This window comes from Micropterus dolomieu, linkage group LG01 (assembly GCF_021292245.1).
Source record: "Micropterus dolomieu isolate WLL.071019.BEF.003 ecotype Adirondacks linkage group LG01, ASM2129224v1, whole genome shotgun sequence".
In the NCBI taxonomy this organism is placed as follows: domain Eukaryota; kingdom Metazoa; phylum Chordata; class Actinopteri; order Centrarchiformes; family Centrarchidae; genus Micropterus; species Micropterus dolomieu.
This window is the reverse complement of record NC_060150.1, coordinates 39,817,755-39,830,335: the sequence shown is the minus strand read 5'-3', so window position 1 is coordinate 39,830,335 and position 12,581 is coordinate 39,817,755. Positions and strand designations below refer to the sequence as shown.

General features: G+C 41.4%; 1 protein-coding gene across 4 annotated transcripts in view; it reads right to left on the bottom strand.

The window, feature by feature from the left end:
* smarcd3b (SWI/SNF related, matrix associated, actin dependent regulator of chromatin, subfamily d, member 3b) overlaps positions 1-12,581 on the bottom strand; it is a 49,161-nt gene that overhangs the window by 36,154 nt on the left and 426 nt on the right. Inside the window, exons 1-2 of one of the 4 annotated variants that reach the window (XM_046053700.1) lie at positions 3,778-3,829; positions 3,557-3,638 (exon numbers count right to left, since the gene is read on the bottom strand). The exons of 1 other annotated variant lie outside the window; for it this stretch is intronic. The gene's annotated coding sequence lies outside the window, so the exon portion shown is untranslated. Of the gene's footprint in view, positions 1-3,550; positions 3,639-3,777; positions 3,830-12,581 lie in introns of those variants that run through there. 2 more of the 4 variants (XM_046053615.1, XM_046053787.1) reach the window with 2 other exon arrangements.

Genomic DNA, 12,581 nt, shown 5'->3' with positions numbered 1-12,581 from the left:
TGGGGCCTTTTGTCAGAGTGCATTCACAGGTTAGTAGTCCCCCCCCCCCCCCCCCCCTCCCCACTCGCCTCATTAGCTCTACCTTTCACCCAGTAGTCCAGAGGCTACATTCAGGCTGTGACTACAGTGTGACGGCTGGTCTGCACAGCAAGGTGACTGTGTCACTTCACACGTGTAATTAGGCCTCTGTCGTGTTCCCTTCTCAAAATGCAGAAAACTGAAAGCCCCCCAAAAAGAGGGTGAAAACAACACAACCTCCCTTGATGGACAGATGGATGTCCAGAAGACTTACAGAGGCATAGCAGAAGTTATAATACATACGATATGTTTAGACTGTGACGCCATCTCACACTCCAATTACACACAAGCCCGAGCTTCGCCTGTCGCCACACAGGTCATTACTCTGACTAAAACCACGCCAAGCTGAAGATTATGACTCTTTCATGTCTCCCTCTGCTTCAGCCCCTCTATATTTCTCTCCCTCCCTTCTTTCTTCCAGCCGTCAGATCATGGGGAGTGAAATATTTATGAGGTTATTTGAATGACAAAGGAGGTGAAGTGGGGCAGATTCAAAGGGGGCTTGGCTTGTGACACATGAAGGCAAATTGTCACTATGCGTTTCCTCTTCCTCTGTTCTGCCGGTGTGGAAACATCAGGCAAGTGTCAAACCAGGTGTCAGAGTAGAAAGGAAATTACCCTCAGTAGATTTAACAGTTGATAGAAAGCTTTGACGCAAAGCAGCACAAAATCTGTCATTCAAGTATCACTATATTCTGACGATATACGATAGGAAAAAGGGGTGTCGATTCAATTCTGCTCCACACTGAGAGAAAGCTCTGCGGTTATTGAGTGGACAGCTGATTAGTGGGTCTAGGACCTCTAGGCGAGACCTTCTGGAGGATGCACTATCCCTCAGCAATTTCTAAAAGCACCCAAGCTGCTTTTTATGGGTGCATATTATCCAGTACACGAGACGTAAAGACACCATCACAGTTAATGAAAGTTAGGATTAAGGAGCAGCAGGAAGAGAAGCAATTCAGGATCATAATATATGACCTTCACCCCCCCTTGATAATTAGAATCGACTTATTGATAGGCAAAAGCTGGCCCTCCCATGTGTTGCTGACGGCTTGTAGTGTTGGTTTGCTTGGTGGCGACACCTGCTGTTGACATGAGTGCACTGCGTATGTCATTAATCCTGTCTGGGAGGCTTTGAGGAATTTAAGGAACCCAAACCTCCTCAGCAAAATCTCACTCTCTGCTGTCTCAATCCGTCTGCATCCTCCCTGCAGTCACATACTGCAACAGTATCTGTCCACATTGACGCTATGCATTAGATTAACCTTGTATTACGTAACACATGACGCATGCTCTACATATATTAATCGCACAGGCACACAAGGTGTGCGTCTCAGTTTCCTGCAAGGTCGGGAGCCCAACCTTATCAAGCTTATCCATGCAGAATCTGAGATTGTGCCGATCCCCAGTCTCTCCAGCAACGGCACGTGGATTCAACGATAACAAAGAGATCCAGCAGCTCGGTCGATGCAAAGGGGAGCCTTGAGTGCAGGAGTACCCCCTGCCGGACCCCCACCATCTCCCTCACCAAAGCCAGTCAGTCTCACCAAATGGTAATGTCCCAGTGTGTAGCAGACAGGGGGTAGAGGGGGGGTTACAGGGGGTAAGGGAGCAGCAGTAGTATTATTGATGACCAACAGAGGGAGCAAACAGCCAGTAAGGGGAGTGCCGACTGAGGGATCCATGTTCAGGGCCACTATGGATGAACATAGGGCATCATGTAGCGTAAAAGCATAAAAACGCAAAATATTATATAATATATATATACACTGTGCAACTGATTACATTTTCTACAAGTCTTTTTTTAATCCTCATCACTTTTATTCTTCACTTCCTTATTTGGCAACAAGAGGGAGACAAATAACTCCTACTTAGAGTCGTGTTTCATGATGGCTGCATCATTATCAACTGCATAGCGTTGGATCCCAACCAAGTAACCAACTAAAATATGAAAAAAGATGTAATGTATAAAATACTGGATAATTTCACCTCTTCAAACCTCAGTAAAAACTTCAGAAGTAAGGCTGCAAATAACGGTTATTATTAATATCGTTTCATCCTCTGGTCTATAAAATAGTAAGTGTCAGATTAATCAAGAAACCCACGGTGACATCTTCAACTTACATATGTGTATGTATACACATAAAATATATATTTATTGCCATCACAGTCCACAACGCCACAGCGCCCAATGTCTCCTATCTCCGCTGACAGACTTTATCCTGATTCTATTTTGACTGTATTTGATTCTACTTTTAAGGTATTTTGTTCTTCTTTTTACATTCCTGTGCTGCTGTGCCAACTTGAATTTAACCTAGAACATCTTATCTTATCGTATATTATAAGAATGATGGGACTAAGTATTGTCTGGCATTTTTGCTTGTAACAGTGACTTAAACGATTCATTGATCAAATTATCCAAATAATAGCTAATTAGTTTGCTGTTGATCAACTAAACAATTACTCTACTAATCATTGCACCTCTACTGTGAAGGTAGAACTGTGACGAGGGGCACAGGTATTTCTCGTTTGCATTATTCTAAATGAGCAATAATCAAAGTTAAAGTTCAGGGAAAAAATCATCCATGGTGTTATTTATTATGTTAATAAATCAACAACTGTCATCAGTTTGATTCAAATGTTGCTTAACTCTGATTGGTTCAAGGAAGTACGTGACATCACCTGTTCCCAACTGAGCCCCGTCCACTTTAAACCACTGAGAAAAGCGAGGACGAAAGTAGAAACACAAAATTTGCTTGTGAAATAACCCAAACTGAAATCTTGTGTTAATAAAGTACAGAATCGATGAGAAAACAGGCTGTGAAGCACAGTCATAGTACATGAAAAGATGTGCTGCATTCAATCAGAGGTCTTAAACAGGTTGTCAATTACCTGTAAATCAATCAGGCAGTCGAATATTTCATTCGCTTTTTTAGACACATGAAGTTCAATATTGGTGAGAGAAGCTGGGTGTTATTTGATTGCTTTTCTCAGTTTAGCCGATGACGACGTGCTACAACAATAGGCTGAGCAGAAAGCAAGAAAGGGAGGAAAAGAAATCCATACAATTGACGGTTTTGCCCTCTTTTTCTGCAAAACTCCAAACAATTAGCCCCACAGAGAAAGAAGGAGAGAAAGAGCAAGAGCGTACAAAGAATAAAAATGTATACCGGTGCGGATTTACAACGTAGAGTTCCCAGTGGCAACGTTTACATACCAGAAACCACGAACCTGCCCTCGTCAACATTATTGTCACAGACAGATGGGGTGCACTAGGGGGAATATGGACTTTACTAAGGGCACGGAGTAAAGTCTGATTCCCTCCCGCTGCTGGGCCCCTCTCTTTTTCTCTTTCTTCAGTTTAAGAGCTGCACACAAAACCCAGCTCAAGCCGCTTAAAGGCCAGAGCTCTCGGAAAGCTACTCAATGGCCATCAGCCACCATCAAAGGGAATGTAGAAAAGCACGCAGACCTGCACCTTCACTGAGGGGGATTAAGGAGCGGAGAAGTACATTTCAGGGCCGGTTTCTTGCAGCCAGGCATGTGTAATGAAGAGGAACCTGCGGAGAGAGAGAGAGAGGTCTCCCATGGTGGCTGAAAACAATAGGGCATCTGCTGATATTTCGTGATCAAAGTAATTTGGTACAATATACTGCGAGGAAACAGACGAATGAGGTTTCACAAAGCGGCGGCGCTAACCTAAGAAGCTGCAGATACGGAGTTTAGGGTCGACCTTGGATTTCAGGGCTTGTTTGCAGACAAAGCATCTTTTTCCAGACGGCGTTTAGGGTTCAGCTCCTCCCGTCGCCATAAAAAGAGGAGGCGTTGTTGGAGCAGATGAAAAGACCGAGCCATAGTAATGAGCAGAGTTACCCCTCCAGCAACGAGAGACACACCGGGCCTGAAGCGTTACCTGCTTCGGGGCATTTCCTGTTTGCTGTAGCCATGACAACGAGAGAATCTGCCTCGCGCCCAAAGCTAACAGCGAATCGGGTGAGAGCAACACCGACTGCAGTGACTTCAAAACTGGAGCAGCAGCTGGTGAACTCAGCAAGGAACTATTTCAGAGCTTAAAAAAGTTATTTATTTTTTTTTGGCATTAAAGACTTCAGCTCGCTGTGTTAGTCAGCACTGAGGTCACCTGGGTCATTTGCTGACACAAATACACTGTGATTAACAGACACTTTCCATGAATAAACCCGACCCAACTACCACGGGATGAAAACTAAAACTGGCAGAATAATTCCTCCACTAAAAACTCCCTCTCCCCTCCCCTCTCTCTCGCTCTTCTTTCCTCCTCTGCACCCAAGCTAAGTATTAGCCCTGATCTTTCAGCACCACTCTGCCCATGCGGGATGGGAGAGAGATCCGACAGAACGAGGGCAGCATCGGTGTGCGCAGGACCGTATCGAGACCACTTCCAAATCCAAGAGATGAAAATCAGACCCAGAGAGGAGGAGGCATGCCGAGGAGGTGGCCTGAAAAAAGCTACAGAATTAAATTACTTTGTTTTCATGTCGAAAAGTAGATCCACTCCACCACAAGACACCGTCCGTGTACACACATATTGTATTAACCCCAGTTTGTGCCTCTTATGTATTCCTATTACACAAGAGTCACAGAGCCAAGCGTTTTTATTTTCCTAAAAAAGAATGAATGCTTAAAAAAACTCAGAAGATGTTTACAACACTTACTGCTAACACTCTTTCCCTAATCCAGGTAGCTTGAAATACAATATGTCCTTGCTGCTTTTGCAAAACAAAGGCAAGACATTAACACGATATAAAACATTAATTAAAACATTTAAAATTGTGGTTTATGCAGTACAAACTGAGAGCTGATCAAAGACGTGTTGATTCTGGCTCCCATTTTCTTATGGATTAGGAAACTGGTTAAAAAACTGTTCAACAGACAGAACATTTTTCCATCCAGATGGTTAGAAGAGTCTTTAAGGGAGAGGATTTTAGAAATACCTTCAGAACAGTGGTACGTGTTTCGCCGGGTATTTATTTTGAATTGGATGATTAGCTCTGTGACTCGAACACAAAGGTAATACATGTGAGTCACAAATTTGTGTACTGTAAAACTGCATGTGTTACGTTCAGCTACATTACCTTTGTAGCACTAGGCAAGTTAAATGGAGAAAAAAGCTCTGTGTGTTGTGTGATTAAGTTGAGACTGTTTTATGTCGTATATGTACAAGGAGACTAAATTCTTTGTTTTTGCCATGTAGTGTTTTTGGTGTCTTTAATGTCCATGTGGTCTGGGAATTTGTAGGTGGGTGACACAATAAACAACAACAACTTATTTTACTCCATATATGTCACCTCGTTGGTGACAACTTCCAGGAGCCATTGTAGCTCATCGCAGTCACTGAACAAAATTATAACCACTTTCTTCAGTTCCCTTAAACAACTTCACACACACCGGTTATGTGTGGTATAAAGGACGATACAAAACCAAATAAAAATCCTACTTTCATTTTCATAATTAACCACACAAATTTTCATATTCCTCAATCCCACGGTACCTGTTCTAACACGTAAAGGTTGAATTTCTGATCTTCCTTTTGTATATATCTCTTTGATTTTTTAAGTGTCAAGAAACAATTAGCCCATTAATCAATTAGTAAATCAACAAAAAATCAATGGAGGAGGAATGTGAGGATTTGCTGCTTTTCTTTGTCCTGTTTGATAGAACATTTATAATCTTTAGGTTTTGGCTTGACGATCAGATAAAACAAGCAAACTTGGGGAAATAGTGTTGGCCGTTTTTCACTGTTTTCTGCCTGATCAATTCAGAAAATAATCTGCAGGTGGCGTGATAATGAAAATAACTGTCTGTGTAAGGCCTGATCCAGATTAGAAAAGAAAAATAATACTGTTGTTGTGCACATTTTTATAAATTATTAAAAGCTTTCCAACTGAAAGGGAAGGTGCATTTATTTGAGCCAGCTGTGACGTCAACATAAACACGAATACAACATTGCTGCATGTGTTATATTGGGTTATATTGACTCTCTCCAACAGAGTCTGGTGCAGTATTGAGCGTTAACATCTAAATGGGTCAACCAGTTGCTTGGTGAACTGCAGCACCATTAGGACCCAGACAGTTTGTCAAGCGCAAAATCTCATTAGACAGCTAACTCTACATTATGAACGAGAGGAATATGCAACTGGAAGAAAAAAACAACACAGCTAGTGTGCTTTAGGTAAAATAACAGTTATTAAAAAAACAGAATAGAATCTGCTGGTGGGCAGAGAGGGCGACATGTAAATTCGGTTACAAAGCGCTCGACTTAAAACCACAATCTATAATCTCACTATGGAAATGACACAGAGGAGGTTCAGAGGGCTGAGTGAAAGTGGTGTTTTTAGATTGGAAATTGTATAAAATTTATCTTTTAGTATTGTGGCTGTAAGTACACTGTACATCTGTGTAAAATACAGGATAGTATTCCATTTGTTGCATCGTGTCACAGTCTAATGGTGCATTGCTTTACTGCAGTATTATACTGTAATGGTAGTAATGAAAGACATGATACTAAAATCTCATAATAATTAGTAAGGCTGCAACTAATGATATGATGATAACTAATGATATGATGATAAATAATGCAGGTCTTTTTTAATCGATTTATATATATTATATTGGAAAAATGGCCATCACAGTTTCCCAGAGCTAAAGAGCTTCAGGTCGCTTGTTTTGTACTGTCCAAAACTTAAAGAAATTTCATTTAATATCATAAAGGATAAAGAAAAGCAGCAAATCTTCACATTTCAGAAGCTGGAACCAGCATTTCTTTTTGCTTGAAAATTTAAATCTATTACTCAGTTATCAAAATTGTTGCAGATTAATTTACTGTCGATCAACCATTCATTTCATCGCTTCAGCGCCAATATTTAGTGAAATAAGTCATTTTTTCTGTAAGCTCATTTGTTTCCTAACAAACAGCCCAGAGAGCCGCCAGCACATTCCTCACCAGCCAAAAAAGGAAGTGCTCCATTGTCCATTTATCCCTGCAAACAACACAAAACACAAAGCTAGGGAACGTTTAATTGAGCGACCTGCTATTTCGGAAGCCAAATGTCTACAACTTCCAGTTGTGTCTGATCAATCTCACAGAAGCAGTGTGCAAAAATAAAGATTGACAAACCCATGAGAAACTCTAGAGCTGAAACCGTACACTCAGTGAAACATTGATTGACCTTGATGAGTCTCACAAACTAAATTTCAAACATGACTGAACAGAGACAGGGGTGTATGTGAGTGTATATGTGTGTGTGTCGGGGGGTTCCTGTGCGGCTTTCCTTAAAAAGCCAGGTCAAGCATTCAGCAGACTGTAAAAGGAACTGAGCCTCTGATCCTCTATCAGACCTCAGGAGCTGTGACGGCACCTTGCATACTAATGGGACTGTTCTCCTTTTCTTTATACTGAAGGGAATATCTGTGCCAGCAGCTGGGTCAGGGAAGACTGCGGTTTGAAATTTAGCTATTTTAGTTTTTTTAATAGAGACAGCAAGCCTTCACTGCCGACAAGGGTCAACCACTTCTACGGCAAATGATAAGCTGAAAAAGCATCTCGGTAATTAAGCCATAGTTAATCAGGAAATAACTAAGTATAGAGCATGCCAGAAGCTTCTTATACAGAATATAAACTGAACAGAGGAAAAAGCAGAAGAGAGGTAGTCATTTCTGCACTGCTGCAGGGGAATTTAATGTAAATTCTATCAGTGAAAAGGTCTCTACACACAGGAAAAACGAATGGAATGACTTCTGAGGGACTAAATCTATGGAAAACAAACAGGCAGCAATTTTCTGAAGTAAGAGTGGTTATGCAATAGTCTTTGTTGACTAATTGCACTCAAATGCCTGTGTTTTTTTTTGTTTTTTTTTGTTTATAGGAGAGCATCAAACTGAAGTACATGTGATGGGGCTCTTTGAAATAAGCAAGCAGCTGAGTCACCAAGTCCTCCATAACAGCACATGAACACATGAAACCAGAGCAGGGGAGATACAGAGATAGAGAGGCTGAAATATGTCCAATGAATTCAGTGACAACACATTTACAAAGAGAAAAAAACAAAACATGTTGAATGTTAAAAGTTTTCAGCTTCTCTAAGCTTGCACTCATCCACACAGTGGGAGCAACAATGACATGATGTAAGCATAAACCCACCGTGGGCCAGACTTTTTCTTAGTCACTGCACCCAACCAGGCTAGCTACTTCCCCTTGTTTCCTGCCTTTGTGTTAAAGTGATCATATTATGCTCATTTTCAGGTTCGTAGTTTTATTTAGGGGTTGTACCAGAACAGGTTTACATGATTTAATTTTCAAAAAATACCATATTTTTGTCATACTGCCCACTGCCGCAGCACCTCTTTTCACCTTTTGTTTTAGCTATCGAGTGAAGCATCTCACTTATATTTGATCTTTGTTGGTAGTTGCACGTGTGCAGTACCTAGTAAAGGTCTACTAGCCAATCAGAAACGGAGTAGGGCGGGTCCTGACAAGCAAGGTAATGTAAGCCAAGACGCCGATTCAGCCAGTAACTGTGACTCTGGTTCAGCCCTAGGCTACATGTTCGAGCCCGAGAACAAGCCGAACCAGCTTTGCAACCTAGACTAGAGCAAGACGTTTTTGGGTTGTAAGTTATTAATCTGTAACAAATTTATCTTTCATATGTAACGTTTTAACTGTGCACTGTCTCTACATTACAGTAACAACCTCATGTGTATTGACTGCCTGAATGGTATCTAGCATTTGGTAGGGAGGGTGGGGGTGAGGGGAGGTAGCAGGCGGACATCTTGTCACTGTGTGTGCTGCAGCTGAGTGTGTTTCTCCACCAGTGTTTTTGAGGGCGTGCTACACCAGCTGCTAGGCAAGTATTATGACACATGTTGCATAGTGACACAGATAGGTTACGGAAGTAAAGGCTGGACTACAAGCAGAAGCAGTGTTTTCTGTGGGAGGTGGTAACTCCCTTTGGAGTGGCTTTTTCACTTTGCAAACCTATGACATGCACAATATATATGTGTATATATAACACAATAAAAAAAAAGGGAAAAAGCCAAAAAAACACCATATGACCTCTTTAAGATAGCTAAGCTAACTGGTTGCTAGCTGTAGCTTCATAGTTAGCATACAGACATTAAGAGTGGCATCATGGCTGGCTTTTTAGACTGGTTACAGAGAATCCACTAAACTCTTTATGAATTTGTTTGACATTTTGGGGAAAACACCTTTTTAGCTTTCTTGCCCAGAGTTAAATGAAAAGATCAAGAGCACTTTCTTGTCTGCATGATAAATATAAAGCTACAGCTAGCAGCCGGTTATCTTAACTTAGCTTAAAGACTAGAATGAGGTGGAAACAGCTAGCTTGGCTCTGTCCAAGGTAACAAAATCCACCTACCAGCACCTCTAAAGCTCATTAATAAGATGTTATATCTTGTTGCATCTATCTGTAGTTATGTGCAATATCATTTCTTGGTCACTGCGCCCAGTTGGGATGGGGATCGTTAATTTTTATTGATACTGATACCATTTTTGAGACTGCTTAACGATCCAAGTCTCTATCGATATTATTTGTTGATGGTTATTTGGTAACACCAGACCCAAGGTATAAGGAAAATATTCAATGTGCGATAACATTGTTATATATTGCGACATATGACTTGCGATAAATAAACAAATATTGAAGTGTGCTTATTAACTTTTTGTTTTAAAATTATTATAGGATTAGAATTTAATATTTTAAAACAACTAAATACTGTTTCTAGAGCAGCAATATTAATGTTTACAACAACAAAATCACTATATACAGTCAGTATGTGACATCACAATACTGAGTGACCTTTAGAAAGAATGAAGAATGATAGATATCAGTCCGTTCTCTTCTTCCTCCTCCTCTCTGCTGTTTTTCACTGCCTGCAGGTAACGTTACCTGGTCGAAGGAGGAGCGGCTGGTTTGTCTCAGCCAGCAGCTCAGTTTACAACAATGTGCCAGTTTTTAAGACTACAGACCAGTCTATGCTCCAGACAGACAGCTTTCTATTGTAGCTTTACATGTTTACTAGGGGTGGGAGAAATGCGGACGTGGAAGACTCTGACTTGATTAACAAATTTTAAAAAACTGATTATAAAATGTTAACTGGTAACGTGATGTGGACGGAACGCAAAAGGTTGAATTCGCAGAAGTGCAGCGAGACCAGTGTTCACCCTGTATTTTGGCACACCTCCACTGCGGAATGAACAAGCTCCCTACTTAAATGTCACACAATCATTAATATCAATGCGCAAGTAAGGATTTTAACTCGCACACTGGGCGTAACATACTGGGAGTATGTTGACACTCAACGCTTGGCGATCTCCCTGTGTATCCTGTGTGTGAGGCTGAGAGACTGAGAGAGGGCGAACGGCAGAACATGACGGTGAAAGTTAGCGGAGAAAAGTATTAGCAGTAAGTTTCAGTCAGGTTGCAAACGTGCAGTGTACGTCACAGTGTGACGTCTGTAGTTTACCCAAATGCTGGAAAAGTGAAGGCTGTTAGCGCTAGCTGTCCAGCGCATTTTTTGGCTGTTATGTAATGTTAGCTAAATTAGTAATGAAGTAATATTAATTAGCTCAGCTGTATGTCATTAATAACTTACTTGTCAAGGGTTGAGAACATCAGGTACTTAGCTTATACTAAACTAGTGTACAGCTCTGACCTGTACACATACTATACATCCTGATAATTTATATTTCAGTTTTCAGAGGAGTCTGACAACTGGTTGTTTAAGAAATGAAGGACCATGGGGATGAGGTTAATGAAGTGAATTAGGGATGCAAACTAGTCCTTTTAAGCTAATTAGAAGATGTTTCTTTTGGATTTTAAATTATCCAGAGATCCCGTATAGAAAAAAATTATGCATCAAGATACATCAATAATCGTTTTATAATCGCATTGCAGTCGTCTAAATCGTAATCGAATCGAATCGTGAGGTGCCCAGAGATTCACACCCCTACACACAGGTGTATTGATAAAGTTTTGTCTTTTTACTCGCAAAGGTTTTATTGCACATACTTATAGTAACGAGCGTAGCTGTCGGCAACTCGAGTAGTTTGGAGCTAACTTAACTTCACCGTCTCCACAGAGAGGGATCGGCGTCTCTTTCTGCTGGCCGCTGTGTGTAGCAGCCGACAAAGAGCAGGCAGAGGCTGCAGCCTGATGTTAAACAGCCCGTTTAATACCGCGTTTCTGTGCCATCACTAAAAAGTTTTATTATCGCGTTTCAAGTTAAATCAAATCTTTATGCTAAGCTAACTGGCTGCTAGATGTAGCTTAGCAGACATCAGAGTAGTATCGTGGCTGGCTTTTTGAACTGGTTATAGAGTCTATACTTCATATATAGAGAATCCACTAAACTCTTTAAGCTTCTAAGAGTTAGATCAGAAGATCAATAGCACTCTCATGTCTGTATGCTACTGAAGCTACAGCTAGCAACCAGTTAGCTTAACTTAGGTGGGAAAAGCTAGCCTGACAGGGAAGATTTACCAAGAAACAATATGCCATATAACCATATAGAAACATAATGTGTTGGTTTTTGTACAGATTTTGTACAAATTATATAATGTGAGATTTAGCTAGAGGTTAGCTAGCCTAGCTTTTCCTGTCTTTATGCTAAGGTTAGCTAACTATAGCTTTTAATAAACATTAGAAGGATCAATCTTCTCATCAGACTGGATAGATAGTTGATAAAATGTCAAATTATTACTTTTTTTGGTTGAGTTTAGTGTCTTTAGAGGACTTTAAGGGTCAAAAAGCAGACAGCCTAGAATAGGCTGGACTATAAAAAATGAGATTTTCCTGTGGATCAGCAGAAGTAACGTTAGATCTGTTTTTTTAACAGTTCACCCCAAATTCCTCTCCTGCTGCTGTGCTGCACTCACAGCCTGCCTGAAGATTAACACGGCGAAACTTTCCCCGCAAGAATCCAAAACACTCTTGCAGACTTGTGGGGGCACTAACAGCCCTGCATGAAGCCCCATTATATTACTGTGTAAGGGGGAGGAGGGGGAGGAGGAGGAGGGTGACGGAGATTGAATTAAAGGCATGCGTAAAGAGGTAAGAGGATGGTCGGCGGGGCTTCACCGTGCATCCCCCTTCTGTTTTTACTCCTCAAGTGTCTGTTTCCCACACGAGTCAAGGTTAACAAGCCGCGCGGGTGTCTGCGTCGGCTGGAAAACGGGGAGGGGTGGGAGGTGGAGGTGGAGGGGTGAGGTGCTGCAACTATACAGTGTGATGATGCAGACACTGTAGCCTACAGTCCTCTTAAATATTCCCAACCAGATCCCACTCCCTGCTCAATAATCTCTAATACAATGTGCACCATGCGACTGCACGCATCGGAAAAAGCCTAAATACACCACGAGGTGGAAATTAATATTATTTTTCAGATGCACAATAATTTACAGCTAGACGAGCGAGAGAGAGAGAGGGGGGGGGGGGGGGGGGGGGGGC